A 20,245-nucleotide genomic window follows, 5' to 3' on the forward strand; every position below is an offset into this window, starting at 1 on the left:
TTTTAACTGTGTGTACTAAATGTGGCAGTTTAACTGAAAAATCTTGAAGTTGTTTAAGTAAAATTAATGGTGTGTTCGATTTGTTGTTTGTTTGTAAATGAAGGATCAATAATGAAACTTGGTTAAACAGACTTGACAAGCTTGAGCATTAATTTCCTGTGGTACATGTCTGCCTTCACAGATGGTGGTCATAACTTGGAATATGCTAGTGAGATCATTTACATCATTAAAAATAAGCAATTGCCCAATTTCAACTCTCATCCTTTACCTGGTGCTCAACTTTTCTTCCTTTGTAAAACACCATAGGAAGAAATGTCAGATTTTTGGCCCTTAAGTGTGAAGTTGTAGAAGTCTGATGTAGATACAAGATAGGGAAACTTTTATTGAAGGACAAAATTACTTCACACTTTCTAGACATGTATGTTTGTAGTGGCAGGGTGAGCTCTTGGTTTGTGTAGTATACATTTACCATATTATCCAGCCTTTGAAGTTATAACATAGATAAAACTGTTTACAGTAAAGCAATTAAAACAACAAAAATGCTGAGTGAATTTCAAATAACAAACTTACAAATGAACTGTTAACAAGCTTTCAGATAGACAGTATAATAAGTTAAATATCTGAAAAATAAATCTCAATATTGCTTTACTAATCTGTTGTCCAAATCTAACCATGTTTAGAATAACAATCATTTTCTTATAAAGAAAAGGTTTTACTCATTAAAAACAGAAATATGGTGAGATCAGATTTAAGTTTCATTTGACTTGAACAAGATATAAATTAAGCTGGTGAATAAAACTAAGCATATTTTGTTACCTTCTGGAAACTGATATTTCTACATGCTCTCCTTTCATTCCACAAGATGGGCTAGAATATCACTGGTACTTAAGATCTCCATTTACTGAAGCCATTTCCTAAGCAAACATCTATCACCAAAAGGACTAATCACATTTTTTAAATAGTTTTAAAATTGTGACAGAAAATCACTGCATACAAATACAACAAATGTAATAGATTCATTTCTGTTGCCATTTTCCCCAGATTAGTTCCCTAAAACAGGAAATGAGACTGATTTATAATATCCTTTCTTCAACAATAGTTCCATGCAGTGACTATATTTTCGAGCAAATGGCAAAGTTAACTAGAAAACACAAGGAAAGTTCATTTAATTTTTAAGAACAAACTGGAAGACTAATTAGTTTTTATTCCTTTTCAATGTATAATTTTGGTTTCACAGCAAGAAAAGTTTGCATTAATCCTTATAAACATTACTATAACCATTCCTTTTGCAAAATATGATTAAAACGCATGCATGGCTATAAAATACTCACACCATTATACCTTCTGACAATTAATAGTTAACATTAACAGCTCTCTTTGTAGTTCAATTATATAAAATTCATAAACATTTATCGTTAATTCCCTTAGCAAAATTCCTTTCCATTTACATTTCCTTCATATTTCATAAAACCTGCCTGGAAACTAATTCCTGATCCTCGTCTAATCTAAGACTTAACTATTAACTAACATTACTTTCAATCTGGCAACAAATAATTATGTGTTATCATGTATTAACATTAGGAAATCTTTGTGCACAGATTTCCTTTTTTTTAGTCCAAAAGGTTATCTGTACAAACTCAACCTGCTTTTAGAATCACTGAGAAAACTTCAAGATTGTTAAGCACTGATAATATTGACAAATACGTTGAAAATATTCTAGTTCTAATATTTATTTACTATAACTAGAAAAATGATGAATTTCAGTTTGAAATTAGATTCACTAAGCATTTATTTCTATTAAGTAGTGGTGGAAGGGTTAGATTGATCTAGATTGATCTGGAGTAGGTTAAAAGTTCAGTATTATATTGTATGCTTGAAGAGCCTGTATTGTGCTGTACTGTTCTATGTTCAATGTTCTATTAAAAATACTTTGTTTTAAGTTATAGTCTGTTCCAAACAGTTTTGAGAGTTACTGAGGAAAGATATGTACTGAAGTAAGATTTTGAGGGTATAGAGAATTCGGTAGCACAGACCTTGCAATGCTGTTGTATACTTGCAAACAATCAGAGACAAATTAGGGAAGGTAAATAGAAATAAACTTATGGACATGCACACCTAAACAAGAAAGGACAACTTGGAATAATTGTAATGACAAGTTTCTATCACAGATGAATGACCACTGTTACTACCATTGATAGTACTGCACAAAGCCACCTTATTTCAGTCAGTTGGCTGGACAATATGATCCACCCTTATATCTATCATGATATGTGTCAAAAACACCAATCAAGTTTAAGATCTCAAAATATGTTAATTCTTTACTGTGCTGTCGTTTGCAAGGGGATTCAAGACTTGTACTGCAGTTAGGTCATGACAATGATGAACTAATAGCTCAAGGGAGGAATTAGGATTCCAAACCAAACTAAAATGTTCTTTTAATAGTTAGATACCCATTACTTACATTTAGCCATTTAACCAATTTGTCATGTGACTGTTTATGGTTCTTGAAGGCCTTTAGGTTTAGCAGTTTTGACACAAATGTTCCCGGTGTTATTTGCTCTGTCTTAAAATTAATTAAAAAAAATAAGTATTATATAGATGTATATTAAATGAAAATCATGTTTCTGTTGATTTGGCCAAACAATATTTGTAAGTCTTACAAAGTTACTGAGATGGAATAAATAGTTGCCAATCAATACATGTTGGAGATACATAATATATAGAAACCTGGAACAGAAAGTACAGAAAATCCTTTTTCAAATGACAACAGATTCAGGCTCAGCATTCTGATTTATTGCAGGAGAGAATAGATTTCACTTTTTTTTGTTTAAAAATCACATTTGTGACAAATTAAGTGTCTCCTAAACTAAAGCCTAATGTTGTGTAAGCAGTCAATTTGCACACTGGAGGCTCCCATAAATAGATAATTTCACTTTTCAAGGATTAAATGTTTGCAATTTGTATATTAAAAATGCCATTTAACTGACTTCTGGCTTTGTATTGCAGTTTAGGTGCATTCATTTTTTAAAAAGCATATATAATGGGATCTCATTATGTTTTTATCTAGTAGTGAATTTTGAATACAATTCATTTCTTTCCTTACTTTCAGATTTATTAAAAAAAATTGTTTTTTATTCTTGGTTATTCATCTATATTTAACCTATGATTAGAAGCAGGATTCTATATGTGGCTTATCATATCTGTGTAATGGCTGTCCATTTCTTAACTTATATTCTTTTCCCCCATAAGTTTGGAAATGTTTACTTTCTGTGTATACATTTAATTCCCTCACTAATGAATCTACAACTAACACCTTTACAAATAGTTGAGATTATCACAGCCTTTGTGTAAAAAAAATTCTTACCTCTCATATGTGGTCAACATTTTTTTAATGTGTCCATGTGTCCTCTGCTGATGGTCCCAATGGAAATAGTTCTCCCTCCCCATTTACTTCATCAAACCTTCTCCTCAACCCCAATGGCATAATGTAGTGTAATAAGTAAATGTAATTAATTAACCCATTGGATAATGGACTGATGAGCTTTAAATTTAAGAATAATGTGCAAAAACTTATACAACCAATGGTGACGATCTTTTCATATTGCTGTGAAGATACTAATATACCATACCCAAAGAAAGTTTGTTAAGTGCTGTATTTCCCACGATGTTTGTTGAGGATCTTTCAATGTGTAAGAGTCCAGAATGATTCCAGTCAAAAAGTGATTACATTCCCTGGCATAAAATATTTCTTCATATGATAAATTAAAGATGAGAGATGCTAAACCTACAAAAATGTTAAAAAGAGTGTTACTACATTTTTATTTTTTATCAATACAAACATACAGTCAAGCTCTGATAATGTAAAATACAATTATTTAGAAATCCCAATAGTTTGGCATCTGGATCACTAGGCAATGCTTTCCATGTTTCCCTTCCAATTCACCAAAGCCCAGGTTTTCACATTTCCTTAAAGCTCACAGGGAAAATTATAATTAATGACATTCCATTGTCCAGAAATACTGTTAATTTGACACTGCCAAAGTCCTGAATGTGATAGATTATTGGAGTTTTGCAGCCTGTAGAATATTAGACATTAAAACAATCAAGGGATATGGGGTTGGTCTAGGCAAGTAGTGCTGAGGTAAAAAGTCATTTTTGAACTTTTAAATGGTGAAGCAGACAGCAAAGTACTACTGTGTTCTATTTCTTGTGTTATATTGGAATTGCACATTCCAATTAGCAAATTATTTATCCATTCTGATGATGCTATTGGAAATGAAGCATCAGTTCCTCATCCCGCTACACTTTCTCATCCTAACCATTCTCAAAAAAACAAAATGTCCCCCAGCAGAGAAAGGGCATCTGAAAGGCAAATGTCACAGCAAAGCTTAGACAGGAGAGACTACTGAAGCTATATTGTTGGAACTGAGGAATAAATAAAGGGATGATTACATTTATGGGACTTTATTATAAATCATCCAAAGGCAGAATTTAGAAGAATAAATTTGTAGAGAATTAGCAGACAGTGCAAGAAAAATAAGTTGTGACATTAGGGGATTTTAACTTTCCACATATTGACTAGGTCTTCCATATTATGAATAGGATAAAATTTGTCAGCTATGTTCAGGAATATATAGAGATCCCAACTAGAGAAAGTACAATATTGGATCTTCTATTAGGGAACAAGATAGGACAGGTGACAGAAGTGTATGTATAGGGGAACACTTTGGATCTAGTGATCATAATTCCATTATTTTCAAGATAATTATGGAGAAGGATAGGAACATTCCTCAAGTTGAGATTCTGGATTGGTGAAAGGCCAATTTTGATGGCGTCAGAAAGGATCTAGCAAGCGCAGATTGGGATAAGTTGGTTTATGGCAAATGGCTTAATGTCAACAGTGAATGTGTGAAAGGCTGTCAAAACTTACAGCAGGGTCTCAGCCAGCTGAAAACATGGGCTAAAAAGTAGCAGATGGAATTTAATGCATTCAAGGGTAAGGTGTTGCACTTTGGGAGATCAAACCAAGGTAGGTCATAGTAAGTCATACACAGTGAACAACAGGATGCCAAGGGATCTGGGATACTGATCCATAATTCCTTGGAAGTGGCATCACAGGTAGATAAGAGTCGTAAAGAGAGCTTTCAATATATTGGCCTTCAGGCTAGGGTTAAATTGGGTTCCTGGGTAGCACAGTTCGAAGGGCCAAAAGAGCCTATTCGGTACTGTATCTCTAAATAAATAAAAATAGATTAATCAAAGTATAGAGTACAGAATTTGGGATGTTACAATGAAGTTGTATGAGACATTGGTGAGGGCCAATTTGGAGTATTGTGTACAGTTCTGTCACCAAACTACAGGGAAGATGTCAATAACATTGAAAGAGTACACAGAAAATTTACAAGCATATTGCCAGGACTTGAGAGCCAAATTATAAGGAAAGGTCGAATGTTCTTCTTATTCTTTGGAGCACAGGGGAATGTGAGAAGATTTGATAGGGGAAAGGCAAAATATTTAAGAAGAACTGTATTCAGATGTTGGTGTGAGTGTGGAAAGAGCCGTCAGCAGAAGTGGTGAATGTGAGTTTAATTTCAACATTTAAGAAAAGCTTGGATAGTTGCATCGATAGGAAAGGTGTGGAAGGCAGTTGTGGTCCAGCTGTGGGTCGATTGGAGTAGGCAAAGTAACAGTTTGCCATGAATTAAAAGGCTCTATTTTTGTGCTTTAGTACTCTATGATCCGTGTGATGGTCAAATTAAAGCTATTTAGTTATGGCTTTCAGGTGTTCAAATACAGTCAGTTTATGGCATAGATTAATCTGGGATCCAGGAGGAAACGGTGCTTTCATAAACTTTACAAGACAAAAATAGAGTTTTTATAACTACTTCATAAAATAAAATGGAATATCCAGAAATTAATTCAGGTGAATAAGGTTAAGGTTTTATCATGGAATAAATGAAAAAGTACCTGTGATTTCACTCTTTTCTGAGTGACCGAAATGTGCATCAGCTGTGAAGAAACAGGGAAACTAGTAAATTGTGCAGAGATGAACTCCCAATTTACTGTAGCATGCCCTTACTTTAAAACAGTATAATTGTGAATGTAAATAAATTAGATAATACAGTAAGATGGTGAAGCAATATCATTATGTATAATATATATCTACATCAACAGATGTAGCAGAGATATTTAAAATATTCTTTTATACAAGAGCATGTCCTGTTAAGTATTTTTTCCTAGAAAATTTATTTAAAGAGCTAGATGGCATATTATTTAGCTCTTTGATCCTATTTAATTAAATTTTTCAAATCTTTCCCAGAAGCATTACAATATTTTCCTCTTCAAACTATTAATCCATTTCTCTTCTGTATGTTTATTGACTTCATCAGTGCCACACTTTAAAGGAAGTGCATTAGATTTGTTACCTGGTATGACCTATGCTGCCATTCAATAAAATAGCTGATTCTCTGCTTCAAATCACCTTTGCTCATTCAAACTACAAATCCCTTGTTATCCTGAGTGTTTAAAACAATGCATGTCATCTCTAGAGCAAACACGAGAAAATCTGCAGATGCTGGAAATTCAAACAACAACACACACAAAATGCTGGTAGAACACAGCAGGCCAGGCAGCATCTATAGGGAGAAGCGCTGTCGACGTTTCGGGCCGAGACCCTTCGTCAGGATGAAGCTTCTCCCTATAGATGCTGCCTGGCCTGCTGTGTTCCACCAGCATTTTGTGTGTGTTGTTGCTTGTCATCTCTAGTTAGTTTGCCAGTTTTCTTAAAACCTTGTCTTTTTATTACTGGTGCTTCCTCTGTTGGAAAGTTTTTAATTAACTTTCTCTTATCAAAACCTCAGATTTGAACACATCTTAAAGACCCACCTCTATTTTTAATCAAAACCAAATACTTTAATACAGTAAAACAAGATTTTAAGAGCTAGACAATTAGCTTTATCATGCTAATACAAAGTCAGGAATGCTAAAGGATCCAACAGTGTAATTCACCAGACATAAAATGGCAACTTTACCATAAATGATTTATACTAAATGAGAGCTCTTTGTACCTATGTCCGTGGAATACTTCATATATAACACACTATCTGTATAAAACTCGGAGTAGCCATCATTTCCCAGGAGGAGAGGATGGTGGACTTTTATTATGAATCCAGTGTTGAGTGGCCAACCATCTAAATAATCACAGTCCATTGATTTATCAACTTGTTTACCTGTGGCAAACACATCAAAATTTATTACAAATTGATATGTCTATATTTCACATTTACTTCTATTATAACAAGTTACAATAGCCTTCCAAAGATACATTCTGACTTCATGAACTTAAATACCCAACAGTTGCAATGATTTGCAACATACTGACACATTCAGAATTATCCCAAGGATTATTCTTTAATTTCTAAACTCACCATGTTGTGTATTTAACATTTCAGTAATATTGTAAAAGTAGTGTTTGATTAAGCATTCTTGTTGTTTACAAAATGCATTGTGGGTTATCTGTAAAAGTATGTAAATGGCATATGTCATCACGCCACCATGTGACGTGTGTGTCTCGCTTCCTGTAGTCTCAGAATCAACTCCTACAACCAACACAGAGGAGGTTGTTTCATAGCCACAATTCTCACTTGCCGAGCAGAGTGAGCCGCTTGTCAGGACAGACATTATCCCACAAGAGTAAGAAAGCCTCCATAGCAATTAACTCTTTAGACCTGAATGGTACAAATTAAAATTGACTATTCTGTGGATGTCTATATATTAGTTGTATTGTAGTATGTTGTATATTGAGTTAGAGTTAATAGCTAAGCAGGGAGGAGTGCTGTGCATTTAATATTTTCAGTAATATTTTAATAATATTGTAAATATACTGTTTAATCTACATAATGCATTGCAGGTTATTGGTAACAGTACATAAATGACATACATCATTATGCTATCACATGACACATGTGCACCATACATAAAGTAAAAAGAGAAGTTAAACTGATATTCCTGACTCTTTGTTTCCTTTAAATTAGTTTTAGGTTTTGAAGTTACAAGACTTAACACACCACACATGTCCAAATCACCTTTTATAGAAACTTTTGTGAGCTACAATTTTTCTGTTATTCAATCTCATTTCTCACTGGATGGGAGAGCTGCAATAAGGGAGTCAGCCATGCAAAAGTGAACAAACATTCATAATTTATTTTACAATCTGCAGCAAAATTGTCAGTAAGTATTATCTGTTTAGAGTTTTTGTAACAAGTGCATATGTTAGAAAATGTGTTTATTCGTAATATGACATAATGTACCAAAACCTTACTGACATATAGGAGGGAAAGGATCCTTTATAAATACAATATGTACATAACCTTCCCTGCAGTCTGGACAACACATGGAGTGGGGCAATTTCCAGAGAACCCAGGACATTCCTGTTCAGAGGTGTTGAGTTTCTTAGATAACACTGCCAGGAGGAAACTTACCCACCAGTTGTGGCAAACAAGTGTTTGTCGTTAATGGATGGCAAATTATGTGCAGCTGCAATAATTTCAAAATGAGAGGTCAGCAGAACATAGTCAACTCTACAACACCATAGCGTTACATTTTCTCATAAACCAATAATGTATTTTCCTTAATGGATATTCCTGTGATTTATACATATGGTCTTAGAAAAATACTGGACAGAAACAGGCTCTTTGGCCCATCTAGCCCGTAATGAACCACGTAAACTGCCTAGTCCCATTTACCTGCACCTGGACTGTAGCCCTCCCATCCATGTGTGTATCTAAACTTCTCCTGAACATTGAAATCAAAATCACATGCAACACTTGTGCTGGCAGCTTGTTCTACAACCCTCTAAGTGAATAAGTTTCCCCTCACGTTCACCTTAAAATCTTACCTTTCACCCTTAACCAATTATCTCTAGTTGTAGCCACACCCAACCTCAATGGAAAAAGACTGCTTGCATTCATCCTATCTCTACCTCTCAAATTCTTTTACCATTTTCAAATCTCCTCTCAGTCTTCAATAATTCCAAGGAATAAGGTCCTAACTGATTCAATCTTACCTTACAACTCAGATCCTCCAGTCCTGGCAACATCCCTGTAAATTTTCTTTATATTCTTTCAACCTTATTTACAACTTCTGTAGGCAGGTGATCAAAACTGCACACAATACTCCAAATTCAGGCCTCACTAAGATCTTATTACAACATCAACCCGAGATCCCATCTCCTGTATTCATTTATTTATGAAGGCCAATATGCTAAAAGCTTTCTTTTGACCATGTCTACCTACACCACCACTTTAAATGAATTATGCACCTGGATTCCCAGATCCTCTTGTTTTCCCACACTCCTCAGTATCTTACCATTTTCTGTGTAAGAGCTACACTGGTTGCTCAGACCAAAGTGCACCACATCACACTTGCCTGTATTAAATTCCATCAACCATTTATAAGTCAATTTTTTTGAGCTGGTCCAGATCCCGCTGCAAGTTCTGATAGTCTTCCTTGCTGTCCACTACATCCCCAATCTTGCTGATCCAATTAAGAACATTATTAACCAGATCATTGATATAGATGACAAACAACAGGCCCAGCACCAATCCCTGCAGCACTCCACAAGACACAGGTCTCTAGTCAGAGAGGCAACCATCTCCCACCACGCTCTGGCCTCTCCCACAAAACCAATGTCCAATCCAATTTACTGTTTCATCTTGAATGCCAAGTGACTGAACCTTCCTGAACAACCTCTCATGCTAAATCTTGTCAAATACCTTGTTAAAGCATCTACTACCTTGCCTTCATCACCTTTCCTGGTAACTTTCTCAAAAAACTCTTAAGATTGGTTAGACACGACCTACTATGCATAAAACCATGCTGACTATCCCTAATCATCATTTAGTGCCATGTCATATGATGTGGGCAATTGTGGTCTTATATCTGTCGTGACTATGAATGTTTTTGGAAATGTTTTTAACAGAAGTGGTTTGTCATTGCCTTCTTCTGGGCAGTCCCTTTACAAGACAGGAGACCCCAGCCATTATCAATACAAGTAGACTGTGGTCACATAACCAGGATGTGTAAAGTCCATTTGCTCATACAACTATCACCACCTGCTCCCATGGCTTCAGGTGGTGCTACACCTCGTCCAAGGGTAACCTGCAGGCTAGCGGAGAGCAGAAGAACCTTACAACTCCTTTGGTGGAGAAGTATCTCCATCCTGTCACCCCGATACTTAATCAGTCTATCCAAATCTTCATATATCCAGCCCGTTAGAATACCTTCCAATAACTTTCCCACTATTGTTGTCAGGCTCACCAGCCTATAATTTCCTGGTTTAGTTTTAGAGCCTTTCTAATCAGCTGAACAACATTAGCTAACCTTCAGTTCTCCAGTACCTCATCTGTTGTTAAGGGTGACTTAAACAGATCCTCTAGGGACCTTGCAATTTCTGCTCTTGCCTCCCACAGGGTCCAACTGAAAATCTTGTCAGGCCCTGGGGATTTATCCACCCTAATTTACATCAAGACAGCAAAACCGCTGCTCCTCTGTAATCTATATAGGGTCCATGCTGCTTTGACTCACTTCTATATCGCATATCCCAAGTAAATACAGATGTAAAAAAAAATCCATTTAAGACCTCCCCCATCTCTTTTGGCTCCAGAGTACCAATTTTGTCCCTTTCAATCCTCTTGCTCTTAACATATCTGTAGCATCCCTTAGGATACTCTTTCACCTTGTCTGCTAGGGAGTCCTCAATCCTTTTACTTTCCTGACTTATTTCTTAAACATTCTCTTACATTTCTTATATACCATAAATAGCTCATGTGTTCCTACTTGCCTATACCTGCTGTGCACTTTTCTTTTCCTTAACCAGGGACTTAATATCTCTTGAAACCAACGTTCCATAAACTTGTCAGCTTTATCTCTTATTCTGACTGGCACATTCAACCTATGTACTCTCAAAATTTAACTTTTGGAAGGCCTCCCACCTACCAAGTACACCTTTGTCAGAATGTCCCAATGCACACTTGCCAGATCCTTTCTGATACTATCAAAATTGCCTTTCCTCCAATTCAGAATCTCAAACCATTGATGAAAGCTATCTTTTTCTATATTTTCTTGACACTAATGGCATTGTGATCACTAGAATCAAAGTGTTCCCCTACACAAGCTTCTGTCACTTGCCTCATTCCCTAATAGGAGATCACATACCACACACTCCATCACAGGGACTTCTATGTACTGATTAAGAAAACTTCCCTGAACACATTTAACAAACTCCAACCCATCTAGTCTTTTTACAGTTTTAGAGTCCCAGACAATATGTGGAAAGTTAAAATCACTTACTACCACAACCTTGTGTTTTTTGCAACGGTCTCCGATTTCTCTACAGAGCTGTTCTCCTAAATCCTGCAGACTTTTGGGTGGTCTCTAACATAGCCCCATTGAAAGTTCATACCTTTCTTATTCCTCAGTTTCACCTATAATGCCTCACTAGATGAGTTAAGCCTGTCCTGATGTGATGTTTTCCCTGAAGTAATGCCACCCCTTCCCCTTTAGCCCTTCCCGCTCTGTTGAGCCTAAAACAAAAAAAACCCTGGAATATTGAGCTTCCAGTCCTGCCCCTCCTGCAACTAAGTCTCACCAACAGCTACAATATCTTAATTCCATGTGTTGGATCTATATCCGGAGCTCATCTGCCTTTCCTACACAATTCCTTACTTAAAATATTTGCACTCAGAACATTGGTCACACCATGCTCAACCTCTTGGTACCTGACTTTGTCTGAGTTCTTACCAACATCTGACTTCACATCCACTCCACTATCTGTTCTGGCACTCTAGTTCCCATCCCCCGTAACTCTAGTTTAAATCCCTCCGTGCAGCACTAGCAAACTGTCTCTTCTGTAGAGGTCCCACCTTCCCTGGAAGAGAGCCCAATAACCCAAAAATCCGATGCCCTATCTCCTACACCAACCTCTTATCCCCATGTTAAACTGTATAATCTTCCTAGTTCTGACCTCACCAGCACATAGCATAGGTAGCAATCCTGAGATCACAACCCTGGAGGTCTTGTCTTTTAACTTACACCTAACTCTCTGAATTCACTTTGTATAACCTCGTCACACTTCCTACCTATGCCATTGTTACCTACATGGACTACAACCTCTGGCTGCTTCTCTTGCACTTAAGAATACTGAGGACTCGATCTGAGATGATCCAGACCTTGGCACCCATGAGGCAACATACTATCTGGGAATCTCATCCTCGTCCACAGAACCGCCTTTCTCTTCCCTTAATTAACGAATTCCCAATCACCACGGCTCAGCTCTTCTTCCCCCATCCCACCTACCCAAACTTCCCTTAAGTCACAGAGCCAGACTCAGTGCCAAAGACCTGACCACTGTGATTTTCCTCTGCAACATTGGTATACCTGTGGTTGGGGAAGGGGAATGGCCACAGGGGTACTTTGCATCAGCTGTTTAACCCCTTTTCCCTTCCTGACTGTCATCCAGTCTCCTGTATCCTGCACCTCTACCTCTCTATATGTCCTATCTATCACCATCCTCAGCCTCCCTAATGATTTAGAATTCATCCAGTTCCAGCTCCAACTCCTTTGAAAACTAAATTTTAAGCAGTTAATATTTTGGTCGGAAAGAACTGTTCTTGAGAGTAGACATTGGGAGTTGTAAGCAGCGGAAGGTGCGGACATCACTGCTGCACAGAAGAGTTTCAGCACTGGCGTCATTAAATATCTCAGAACCGGAAAAAAATAGAGTTGAAGAATAGCTATATGGAAGAATAAGTGGTAAATGTAAATTATCCATCGTGTAGGCAAGTGGTAGGGGAATTGCAAGGGGATGGGGTTGGTAAATTTATGTAAGAGAGGAATAAAGGGAATAGAATTGATTGAGGATCAATACACCATTATGAACTTAAGGCTGGATTAATGTTTGTACTGCATGACATTTACCTCCATTAAACAGCAGAATCATTGCACACTATAAATCTTTACCTGTTAATAACTTTTCCATTCAGCCCAGAAATATCCTCTTAATGTACATACAGTTATACGTATAAGTTACACAATGAGATGTTTGTTTTTGTTCATATCTATTCTAGTGCAAAAGACAAACCGCAATAAAGGAAACACATTCACAAAAGTCTACATTAAAATAAATCTTTTTACAAAGTCGAATTCTGCAATTCCTGGGAAGGAAGCAAATTTTAAAAAACCTGATCTTCTGCTTCAGTTGGTTCATGAAAAAGTAAATACCATGCATTTTACTTACAATGCATCAGTTCTACTGCCTGAGTTTGTAAAAGTATGTCAGAGGAAGCTAAGTGGGACTTGAGTTATTCAGTATTACTTGGGTCTTCCCCTAGATTACAAATGCACAATTTATGTACAACCCGTACATTTCAAGGAGCATATGGGAGACTGACGGTTTGGGTTTGTTGACTGCAGACATCTTCAGCTGCCTGGGAACTTGGTTCATGGTAACCTTTCCAACCTGCTGATTGTCCAGTTTAAAAATAGTTCATAGCAACAGAACTCAGCCATAACCTGGGAGGACCTGTATAAGGCAAACCATTTAAATTAAAGCAAGCTATAATAAATATGTAACAGATCATATTCCTGATCTGCATCCAATGCCACCAAACACCTTGTACTCCATTTATTGTCACGTTAAATATGAATAATTAATGAGTTCAGTGTTTTGCTCCCATTACATTTTTCACAAGATACTTAATGAGTTAACATCCCTCCAGGTTGAAAATAACCTATTTATTCCAGCTCTTGATATTCTACATGAGCTTTCAAACCATGCCAAAGTTCCTCTATTATCCTCTTTGTGCTTCTTTTGGTAGTTTCTTTTGTGGTACTCCCAAGGCAATTGCAGCTCCTTTCAAACATGCCCTCAATTTTAAACTGCTGCTGGACTGAATTTTTGCAGAAGGATGATAGAAATGCTTTAAAACTTTTCATCACTATTAAATTACTCTCTAAGTATTATGTTTCTAAACTGGGAGAACCAATCCTCTTTGTCATTCCTTTCCCAAGGAGGATCGTGTATAAAATATAAAGCCAACCTGAACCTAGTCTGAGGATTTCTCATTTTTGATCTCTCGCCCAATACACAGTTGCATTCTGTTGGGTTCAAATGAGACATGCAGGTGCTAAGTAAAGCTTTTGAGCTGAAAATCCTGAGGATCTAGAACTTTGTGATCCTTCAACTCATAGGCCAGTTGGGCGGCGGTACAGATTCCAGGCTCCAAAAAATTAAATTATTAAATGTGGCTGTAGTGTTTTACCTTTAGAACCAGCACTAGACAAAAATCCAGCCTTCTCTGTGTCGTGCTTTGATCCATTAACAGACAAAATTAATTTATCCATGGACACCGCTGATTCTCTCTGTCCATTATGATGTGGTTTGACTGTCCGTTTTTGAGGTGGACTTCCTGAATCATCCAAACATACTTCATTGCCTGGAGCACAGGAATCCTCACTAACTTGCTTCCCTCCAACAAATGTATTTAATTTACTTTTTTTTGCTTTACGAGGTGAAGAAGCTGGACTGTGGCTTTTATTCACGGACATAATTTTTGTCTGAGTTGTCTTATTACACCAGTTCACGTGGATCATTCTGCATTGATCTATTTCAGTATTGTTGCAAAGGTACTCCTGCGAGAAGTTAAAAAAAAGTTATTTAATCACTTTAGACAAGAAAATTAGTACTTTACATAATTGTTATAACACAAGCTTAATTAAACATGTGTGATGATTCAAATTGGATCATAAAAACACCCTTTTAAGATTCACATAATCAGAAAGGTTACACTAGGAAAACAGGTCATTCAGCTCATCAAGACTATGCCAGCCCTATACAATTACAATTTAACTAGTCCTCTTTCCATTTGCTCTGCCTCACTATTTTCCACCAAAAGGAAAAGTTCCATTCTGTATTCTCAAGATCCTTCATGATTTTCAATACCTCTAATTATGTTCTGATCATTCTCTTCCAACAGGTATAACCTATCTTTCCCAACTTGTCCAGGAAAAATAAGTAAGTCTTTCATCCCTGGAATCATTCCATTAAACCTTTCATGTACCCTCTGCAGGGTATTCAGTAATGTTTTTTTGAGGTGAGGTGCCTGAAATTGAGTACAGTTGTGGATAACCGGTGTTTTATCAAGATTCATCATGACCTCCATGACTGACGCCTGTATTTATAAAATTCAGAATACCAGGTTTTTATTTTACATTCATTATCTGTCCTGCCACCTTAAATGATTTATACACTACACTCTTTTATCACTACTTCTCTATTGTGCTTTCAAAATTGTGCTCTCTTTATTTCATTTTCTATTGAAATTTTCTAGATTAAATTTAATCCAGCATATATCATCCCATTTCTTCAAATCATCTACATTCCCTTGAAGTCTATTATGCTTCCAAATTTTGACTTCAATTTCTGTGAAAAATCTGTTAATTTAATAAAAAAATAAAATCAAGAACAATTCAAGGACAATGTGCAAGGCTGTAGAAAACTGTTTAATTCAGAATCAAATTATTACATGACATGAGATTTGTTGTTTGGCAGCAGCAGTGCAAAGACAAAATTACTATAAATTACAAAGATACATAGATAGTGCAAAAATTTAGTTAGGGGTCACAAGTTCATGGACTGTTCTGAAATCTGATGGTGGAGGGGAAAACACTGTTCCTCAAATGCTGCATGTAGTCTTCAGACCTTCTCCCCAATGGTAGTAACACAAAAAGGGCAAGTCCTGGATGATGAAGGTCTTTAATGCCACCTTCATGAGGCACCACCTCTTGAACATGTTCTCGATGGCAGGGAGGATTGTGTCTGTGATGGAACTTTATGAGTCTTAAACTCTTTACAATCTCTTGGATACTGGGTATTGGAGCCTCTGTACCAAGCTGTGGTGCAACCAGTCCAAATTCTCATCCACCATACATCTATACATAAAGGCAGCATGGTTATGTAATAATTAGCACAACATTTTACAGTACCAGTTACAGAGGTTCATTTCCCTGGGCTGTCTGTAAGGAGTTTGTACATTGTCTCCTTGATCACTTGGGTTTCCTCCCATATTTCAAAGATATCCCAATTGAGAAGTTAACTGGTCATTGTAAATTGTCTCGTGACTGGCCTCGGGTTAAATTGGGGGTTGCTGGGTGGCACAGTTTGAAGGATCAAAAGGCCCTATTCTGCACTGTATCTTAATAGATAGACAGTACTGTGTAAAAGTCTTAGGCGATTAGAATTTTTATACGGTTTCAGATGGATACCCTCAGCAGAGTCCTGATCTTGACATCATTGAGGCTGTCTAGGCTCAGGATAGATCCCCTGAGATGTTGATGCCCAGGAACTTGAAGCTGCTCACTGTTTCCGTTGCTGAATACTCAAAGAAGACTGATGTGTGTTCTCCTAGTTTTCCTTTACTCAAGTCCATAATCAGTTTCTTGGTCTTGCTGTTGCTGAGTTTGAAGCTGTTGTTGCAGCACCATTCCGCCTGCCAATCTATCTCATTCCTGCATGCTTCTGTTGCTATTTGACTACCAACAACAGTTTTCCTTTATTTTTATCATTTGTGTCAAAGGAATAGAATGTTCTGTGGATTGAGAAAACTTCTGAAATTGTATCTCTAGTATACTGGACTCTATGCTGGGTCAGAATAATAAATAATTCAATTCAATTTTAATTGTCATTCAACCATTCATGAATAAAGACAAATGAAACAGCATTACTTTGGGGTCAGCTGCAAAACACAGTGCCAACAGTCACACAGCACAAAACACCCATAGCACGGAAAAATACAGCCACTCAGTAAAAGACCAAACTCAAGCCATCCAATGCCACAGAAATCTGCAGACAACCACAACTGAGCTTGCCTTCTGCCAAACAAATACTGGGAGTTGGGGTGGGGGGAGGGCAGCACCAACTCCAGCCTGGACATCTACCATACAACCACCCAGCACCCCTCCGATGGAGCACACCGGTTCTGATGCCTCTTCCTGGTGGCTGTAAACAGACAACACCATGGCTTGAGGCTTACTCCTCACATAGTACATATAGGATATCAGTAAATACAGTCACACAAAATATATGCGTATATAGTCCAGACCCTGAATCCATTGTTCTGCCAAGCAAACATTGGCAGGGGTGGTGAGGATGGTGACAGCACCAACTCCAGCCTGGATGCTGCACTGCACCACACCACACTCCCCAGTGGAGCACACCAGCTCCATGTCTCTCCCGGTGGCTGTAAACAGGTAACACCATGGCCTGAGGCTCTGAGTCCAACTGAATACTGCCAAAACCTGCAGTTGACCACAATACAGCTTGTGTTTCGCTGAATGAACACTGGGGGGGGGGTGGGGAGGGGGGGTTACCAACTCCAGCATGGAATCTCCACCACTCCTATCTGCCTGGAGGAGTGTTCCAGGTACAAAGCTGCTCTCCTAGTGGCTGTAGATGGGCAACACCATGGCTTGAAGCATAGCCCTCGCTACAACCAAGGCCACACAGCTCCACCACCAGCCGACCCTGCTTGCCACCAATAAATCAGTAAATAAATCAATAAAAAATGCGGCATCCCACGTTAACAATGACCAAAAGGGTCTTGTGATTACAAGGAAAACAACCAAGATGGTCACTGGTCATTAGACTGAGCTTCCTTTAACTCAGGCAACAGCAAATTGCACAGCTCCTTCATTTTCTCTGCCAGCAAGCAACTTGCTGATGGGGGTTCTTAATATTCAGCAGGATCTTGTGACATTAAAAATGTTTAAATTCGACAGTAGCACCTTTTGCTTACCCCACAGAAGCCACCATAACTATGCACCACCATCTTATCAGAACATTTTTAAACATTTATGATTCATAACAATTGTGGGCAATTATATTTTAAAAATCCTGAATGAGCAGTGCAACATATTAGTACCAGCAGATGGCACAATTCTTAAACTAAATCTTTAAGAATTGTTTGTATCTTTCCATTTTTAAATACCCACCAATAACTCAAATTTCTAACCCATTCCCTGTCTCAAGATGAAGATTTTTTTCATTTAAAGCTTATTATGTTCATTGAGCTGATTAGCTACATTTTTCTAAACTATATTTCCCTTCCCCTAACAAGTTATTCCATTACACCTATATTAAGGAAAATCATTGAAAATAAATGATCAACACAACAGATAAGGGGTTCAGTGGAAGAGATCGAGAATCCCGGATGGTCTGTTGCCTCCCTGGTGTCGGTCCGCGATATCTCAGATTAAGTTCTCAGTATTCTCAAGAGGGAGGGGGAGCAGCCAGATGTCGTGGTCCATGTAGGGACCAATGATGTGAATAGGAAGGAGGAGGAGGAGGTCCTGCAAAGAGTATTTAGGGATTTAGGTGCAAAGTTGAAGGACAGGACCTCCAGGGTTGCAATCTCAGGATTGCTACCTGTGCCATGTGCTAGTGAGGCTAGAAATAGGAAGATAATGCAGCTAAATTCGTGGCTAAAAAGTTGGTGCAGGAGGGAGGGCTTAAGGTTTCTGGACAATTGGGCCTTGTTCCAGGGAAGGTGGGACCTGTTCCGACGGGATGGGTTGCACCTGAACTGGAGGGTGACTAACATCCTTGTGGGAAGGTTTGCTAGTGCTGCTCTGGGGGGTTTAAAATAGATTTGCAGAGGGAGGGGAACCAGAAGGTTAGAGCAGATAGTGAGGTGGAGGAGGATAAAGGTCATGTGAGAGCTGCAAGTATAGGGCATGGAGTAAAGCCAGATCCAGCATATAAAGAGGCTTTGAGGAAAGAAAAACAGAATATAGGATGTAAAGGTAGTAAGGTAGAAGGGCTAAAGTGCGTGTACTTCAATGCAAGAGGCATCAGGAACAAAGGTGATGAACTGAGAGCTTGGATACATACATTGAATCATGATGTAGTGGCCATTACAGAGACTTGGCTGGCACCAGGGCAGGAATGGATTCTCAATATTCCTGGATTTCAGTGCCCTAAAAAGGATGGGGGGGGGGGGGAGGGGAGGAGGGGTGGCATTACTGGTCAGGGATACTATTGCAGCTACAGAAAGAGTGGGTAATGTAGCGGGACCCTCTTTTGAGTTAGTATGGGTAGAAGTCAGGAACAGGAAGGGAGCAGTTACTCTTTTGGGAGTATTCTATAGGCCCCCTGGTGGCAGCAGAGATATCGAGGAACAGAATGGGAGACAGGTTTTGGAAAGGTGCAAAAATAACAGGGCTGTAATCATGGGTGACCTTAACTTCCCTAATATTGATTTGCACCTGATTAGTTCCAATGATTTAGAAGGGGCAGAGCTTGTTAAGTGGATCCAGGACAGATACCTGCCACAGTGTGTTGACAGGCCAACTAGGAGGAATGCCATACTAAATCTAGTATTAAGTAACTAACTGGGTCAGGTGACAGATCTCTCAGTGGGTGAGCTTCTTGGGGACAGTGACCACCACTCCCTGGCCTTTAACATTATAATGGAAAAGGATAGAATCAGAGAGGACAGGAAAATTTTTAATTGTGGAAGGGCAAATTATGAGGCTATAAGGCTAGAACTTGCGGGTGTGAACTGGGATGATGTTTTTGCAGGGAAATGTACTATGGACATGTGGTCGATGTTTAGGGATCTCTTGCAGGATGTTAGGGATAAATTTGTCCCGATGAGGAAGATAAAGAATGGTAGGGTGAAGGAACCAAGGGTGAAAAGTGAGGTGGAGAATCTAGTCAGATGGAAGAAGGCAGCATACATGAGGTTTAGGAAGCAAGGATCAGATGAGTCTATTGAGGAATATAGAGTAGCAAGAAAGGAGCTTAAGAAGGGGCTGAGGAGAGCAAGAAGGGGGCATGAGAAGGCCTTGACAAGTAGGCTAAAGGAAAACTCCAAGGTATTCTTCAATTATGTGAAGAACATAAGGTTGACAGGAGTGAAGATTGGACTGATTAGAGATAAAGGTGGGAAGATGTGCCTGGAGGCTGTGGAAGTGAGCCAGGTCCTCAATGAATACTTCTCTTCGGTATTCACCAATGAGAGGGAACTTGATGATGGTGAGGACAGTATGAGTGAGGTTGATGTTCTGGAGCATGTTGATATTAAGGGAGAGGAGGTGTTGGAGCTGTTAAAATACATTAGGACGGATAAGTCCCCGGGGCCTGACGGAATATTCCCCAGGCTGCTCCAAGAGGCAAGGGAAGAGATTGCTG

The sequence above is a fragment of the Hypanus sabinus genome, chromosome 17 (assembly GCF_030144855.1).
Source record: "Hypanus sabinus isolate sHypSab1 chromosome 17, sHypSab1.hap1, whole genome shotgun sequence".
NCBI classification, from domain to species: Eukaryota; Metazoa; Chordata; class Chondrichthyes; order Myliobatiformes; family Dasyatidae; genus Hypanus; species Hypanus sabinus.